Here is a 6000-nt window from a genome sequence, read left to right as displayed (position 1 = left end):
TACCATAAGTTACAGGAAAGAGAACATTTTGGTATGACAAAAAAAATAACAATTTCAATACTTACTGCACAACACTCAAGAGGACAAAATATTTGCAACAAAGAGCACACAAGGCCCCATGAACATGGGAATATTATCACAAATGACAGTGAAAAGGCAGATGTAATTGTAGTGGTTCCCCCATTGGGGCTGCTGAGTGTAGTAGTCTGTCTGTCACCATGCCAAGCCAAGCACACACTTTTCAAGCATTCAGAGACATGAAAGCAGTCCTTGCACTTGTTTTTTTTGTATTTTATTAACCACTTGCTTACTGGGCACTTAAACCCCCCTCCTGCCCAGACCAATTTTCAGCTTTGAATGACAATTGCACGGCCATACAACACTGTACCCAAATGAAATTTTTATCATTTTTTTCCCACAAATAGAGCTTTCTTTTGGTGGTATTTAATTACAGCTGGGAGTTTTATTTTTTGCTAAACAAACAAAAAAAGATGCAAAAAAAATAAATAAATAATTGTGGGCACTGATAGGTGGCACTGTGGGCACTGATAGGTGGCACTGTGGGTACTGATGTATGGCACTGTGGGCACTGATGTATGGCACTGCTGGGTGGCATTATGGGCACTGATGGGTGGCACTGCTGGGTGGCACTTTAATAATGCTCTGGGGGTTACTGGCAGGGGGCAGGTGGGCACCGATACACTGGCTGTGATCGGGACTGATGTCCGGATCACAGCCGCCGGTGATCGGCTTTTTTTTTCTCTCCTCGCGCTGACAGGAAAAATAGCCGATTACCGGCCCTGTTTTGTCACATGATCAGCTGTCATTGGCTGACAGCTGATCACATGGTAAGGGGTCGGGATCGACCCCTTGCTCGGATCGGTGATCAGGCGAGTCTCATTGACTTTCAGGGGGCGCACAGGCCGCTTGTGCACGGTACGACGTCAATAGACGTAGTCCCGGCAAAGGAGGTCCGCGCTGTAGCCGTCATTCGGCTATAGCGCAGATCTCAAGAGGTTAAGGGTAATTTAACTTGGATAGGGAGTTTATGAGATGCCCAGATAATTGACTATCAACAGTAGAACAAACTACTGTATATATATTACGGTATATACAATCTCCTCTTCTCTTCCTGCACTTCCTTGCTTGCAGACTGTCACTCCTCACTCCTCCAGCACTTCACTTGCTTGCACTTCCCGGACCAACTAGCACTGTAGGCCTGACACTGGCTCAGCCAGGCCCAAAGCAGATGCCCTTTGCAGGCAGAGACCGTGAGCCCCTGTGGTGTAGAAAAAAATGGAAAGTTCCAGTGCTAGCTGTCCCTTTGGCTACTGCTCCCAGTACCACCTCTTCAGGCACTGCCAGCCCTCGGCTGCAGTTGCCCCTTTCCACTGCCCGTGCCACCACAATCCTCCAGACTGGCTCTGCACCCATTCCAGACTGCTGCATCTCAGTCCTCTGATGTGTACCTCCCAGTCCGCCCCTCTTGGCTGCCTCTGTGGAACTCCTGGAGACTTGCCCGTGTTCTCCCGCTGTCCTCACTTGCTCTTCCTGTGCCTCCTGGTTAGGACACCTCCGTAGGTTGTAAGAGAGTCCCATCCGCACCCGAGCCCAAGCCCAAGAAACTGTTCTCTCTAAGGTCCCTGAAGAGGACCCAATGCCACATTTTGACGTTAGAAGAAAGGAAGTTTAAACTTAGATTGTGCAAAAGGTTCTTAACTGTTAGAACAGTAAAAATGTGGAACTCCCTCCCTCAGGAAGTGCAACTAGCTGAGAATGCGGACAACTTCATAAAACGTACAGATGTCTTCCTGAGAATCTACGGGGCAATGAGAAGTGCTAGAGAATAAAAATCATACGCACGCACACACACTGAACTTGATGGACCTGTTTCTCTTTTTTCAACCTTACAAACTATTCTATATACATCTTTTCAGTCATCCCAACGGCGACAGCGCATTGCTTAGTTGAAAGGTAAAGTCGAGTTGTGGAGCAGCTCATAACTGTAGGTGATTGTCAGAGTCCTGTATACCATGCCAAAGTTGCCAACATTCTCCAAAAAATTTTAGGGACACTTTTTTTCTTTAGGCTGGAGTATTATTTTAATTAGGGGCGAGGCATTCATTTGTAGGCATGGTCCAACAGGGGCGAAAAAATATTATTTTATATTAAATATTGGGCATGGCCTAAAGAAGGTGTGGTTAAATAGAGTCGGAGATGTCTAACGTAGTGGAGAATGTGGTAATATATAGGGAATGTAGGTAGGGCAGTGTACAGAGGTCAGTAGAATGTAGGACAAGGGTTAGGGGGGAATGGAGAAGGGGGTGAGCAGAGTTGGGGTGAGGATGGAGAAGGGGGGGTGAGCAGAGTTGGGGTGGGGATGAAGAAGAATGGAAGTGAGCAGAATTGGGGGGATGGAGAAGGGGGTGAACAGAGTTGGGGGGTAGAGAAGAGGTGTTATGGAGAAAAGGGGGTGACCAGAGTTGGGAGGGGGATGAAGAATGGGGGGGGTAAATAGGGTTGGATCGAGCCAGCGGAGCGACACAGAGCATCTGGCCCAGTCTAAGCGGAAGCAAGCTGCAGTTACTGGACTCAAGTAATCATCCAGAACTCCGATCCAGTTGGTGGGCGGGTTGTGGCCCACCATTTATTACTAATGCACGCAGTTAGACTCACTCATAGGCCTTGCTGGAACCTGTTGTTCCATGGAAGCGTAACTGAGCAACTGACAAGGAGTAGGCTTGAGGCCCAGTTCATTCTAGCACCAAAGTGTGATTACAAGTTCTTGGAACTATACCTGGAGCATTCTAAGTTATCTTTTTCACTTACCCCTTTGGATTACAAATATCTGAGGAGCCACTTAAGCTAGCTAAGAAAGAAGATAAAAGGAGAAAGTACTTTAAGTGAGGCCTCACATAAAAGTAGGTGCTCCCAGGTCTAGATAATAACGTACTTATATATTGCTTACTGTATTTGCATTGTTGATTCATACTGTGCTGACGTTCTATGTTGGGGCGACAGTGCGGTGTCTGTAATCACCATTTCGTTATACTTCCAGTAAATGTATTTCTGGCTAAGAGTACAAGTGTGTGGCGTACTGTTTTACCCACCAGGTGGAGCCAGAGGATCTTGAGGGATCGATACAGGTACCTTATACTGTTTCATATTGTATTGTATTATTTATTGCACCACAGCTGTGTCAAGGGGAAAGAGTTACGTTAAAAGGGGGTTTTCTCAGAAGAGTGCAGGCCCAACTCAAACTAGCAGCTCCTTTGAGGGTCAGTGCTACACATACTCTGTAAGTGTGGTTACTGGTGGCAGGATACTGATCTACAGAAGGTGAAGAACACTCAGTAGCAGTTGTGGTTGCTATGGGTAACAGAGGAAGATATTCTTGATTTTTAGCAGCAAATCTGACCTTATGGGACTCATCTTGCACTGGGGATATGATTTCTGACCATGCTTGTAAAGTCAGTTTGTCCCTCCCTTGCTCACATTGCTCAATTAACAAGTGTACAGCAGCAATGCAATCCAACACATCCTGTTGTGAATATTCTGAATACCGCTGAACAAAAGAACCTGCACAATATTCCAGCAACCATCCCAAAAATCCAACCTGGTGCATAGTAAATGGGGCACCAAAAACATCATGGTCCTGAGAGATAACCAGAAATAATAGCTCAGAACAGACCTGAATCAAAGGTTGTACTTAGCTAAGTGAGAATCTGCCCTCAACAGCTTAACCATGTGCTGTCAGAATTCTACCCAACAGTTCCTCCACAGTGAGATCCTGCCACATGAAGCGACAATAATCCTTATCTACTGTATTTATTGACGTATAACACACACTTTTTCCCCCTGAAAATAGGGGGAAAATCGGGGGTGTGTGTTATAAGCCGACAGCTTACCTCAGAGGGGAAGGAGGGGGACAAGTGCCGCCGGAATTCACAGAGCCGTCATCTCCTCTCCACTCGGCTCTAACTTGGCTGTCACATTACACACACAGTCCCGCCTCCGCCACCGGCATTGGACCAGTGTTCTGTCTATCACAGGAGCTGGTCCAATGCCGATGGTGGGACTGTGCATGTGACTGCCGACTGAGAGCCGAGTAAACAAGAGATGACAGCTCAATGATTTCCTCAGAGAGATGAGAGATGGTGAGCTGCATTGATGGGGGAGATGGGCACAGATTAAGCTGCAGTGAACCTGCAGATGGGCACAGTTCAGGCTGCACTGAAGCTGGAGATGGGCACAGATTAGGCTGCATTGAGGCTGCAGATGAGCACTAATCAGGCTGCATTGAGGCTGCATATTGGCACTAATCAGGCTGCATTGATGCTCACTGACCATTATTTTGCTTCAAAGTGGTTTATTCTTTTTAAAAAAGTTTTTTTTTCCTGAAACGTCCCTCTTAAATTGGGGTGCATGTTATATGCCGATAAATACAGTACGGTATATATCCTAAAGTGATATTTATTTACAGTGAAACACAGCAAACCTTGAACACAGAAAACACAGCACACACATGAGCAACCCCAAACAGAACCAAAAACCCAGCTAACAAGAGCTGTTGAACCTGAACAACTGTATGTATATATAGACCAAGCTAGGGACAATGGTTGCCACTTTTTCTTCAAGCCAAACCTGAACACTTTAGTGACGCACAGCAAAAATATATTTTTTTTAGCATACACTATGACTATAGGATTGTAACAGAGAATAGTAATGTGGCGTGCATAGTGCCCCCTCACCCTCCTATGGGGCCCTGTTCTGAGCCACATTCCTGTCTAAATATTGTGTTCAGGTTTCAGGTGGACTAAAACCCGAACACATGATTCAAAAGGTGGCAACCAAAGGTACAAGTAATGCAAGATTGCACAGAAGGGGGGATCATGGCTGGGTACAGAGCAAAGGTAGGGTGGGCATCAGGCAGCAAGGCAGGGACCAAAATTGTGACACGCCGGGGGAAGGGAGGAGCAGCCTTAAGTAGCCCCCTGGCAGCTGAACACTAATGTGACTGATTACTACAGCCTGCTGGATTCTGGAAGACACCCACTGGTGGATACTGGAACTGCATCCAATGGATCTGGGAGCCACAGTGCCACCAGCAGGGGAGTCCTTTCCTACACCGCCACTGCCCATGACAGAGCCTATTTTTGGCGATTTTGCCCAGGACAGGCTCAGCCTGGAACATCGGTCTGATTTCTGTGAATGTCCCAGGCAAATCAGGACTGTTGGCAACTATGCCATGCCAAAGGGATGTAAATAGTCCCATTGGTCCTGCACATCTCCTTCCTTGCTTCCTCCCTAAGGGGAACGTCCAAGAAGCTAAAGTGTCAAAGATTACATCTTTGCATGCCTTGGTTCCTACACTGACCAACAACTCAGGTGGACTCCTGCTAGACTATTTATATAAAGCCCTTCATCCAAGATACTTCCTAGCTATCTATGGTACACACCTCTTACTACTCTGGGGGCCTCTTCAGGGTTCCCGACCCCAACAAAGGCAACATCTAGTGGCCAATGTGGGGAACTGCACCAGGCACACCTGTGCCCCTACCCTACAGATGTCTGTAGTTACAGATTTGTTTATATGCATAAGTTTCCTACTTAGAAAGCCTGCCATATAAAAATATGGAACTTACCATTGCTGAAAATGCTTGTATACCTAAATGTCTTGCTAATACTCTTGCATCAATACTTTGAGCCCCTAACCTGGAACAGTTATGCAAAGTAGGACTTTTTAAGTTTATGATTTTTCATAATGTCTATAAGGCTTCATTCACACAGATGTCCATACATCATTAATAGAATATAGTTCTTTGATCAGGAGTTAAGGTGTTTCTGTTCAGCTGACTGTATGAATTAATTGCATTCTGCATCTATACGCTGGTAAGTTACTGCACATCAAAGCATTTACATGCACATAAATACTCAGATGTGCAGTTGTCGGTGTACAGCCACAGTCTCATTGTTTTGTACAGGCAGCTGAACGACAAA

This window comes from Lithobates pipiens, unplaced genomic scaffold, assembly GCF_037356315.1.
Source record: "Lithobates pipiens isolate NorthernLeopardFrog02 unplaced genomic scaffold, aLitPip1_a1.2 Scaffold_8, whole genome shotgun sequence".
Classification (NCBI taxonomy): Eukaryota; Metazoa; Chordata; class Amphibia; order Anura; family Ranidae; genus Lithobates; species Lithobates pipiens.
Note: the sequence above shows the minus strand (reverse complement) of the source record.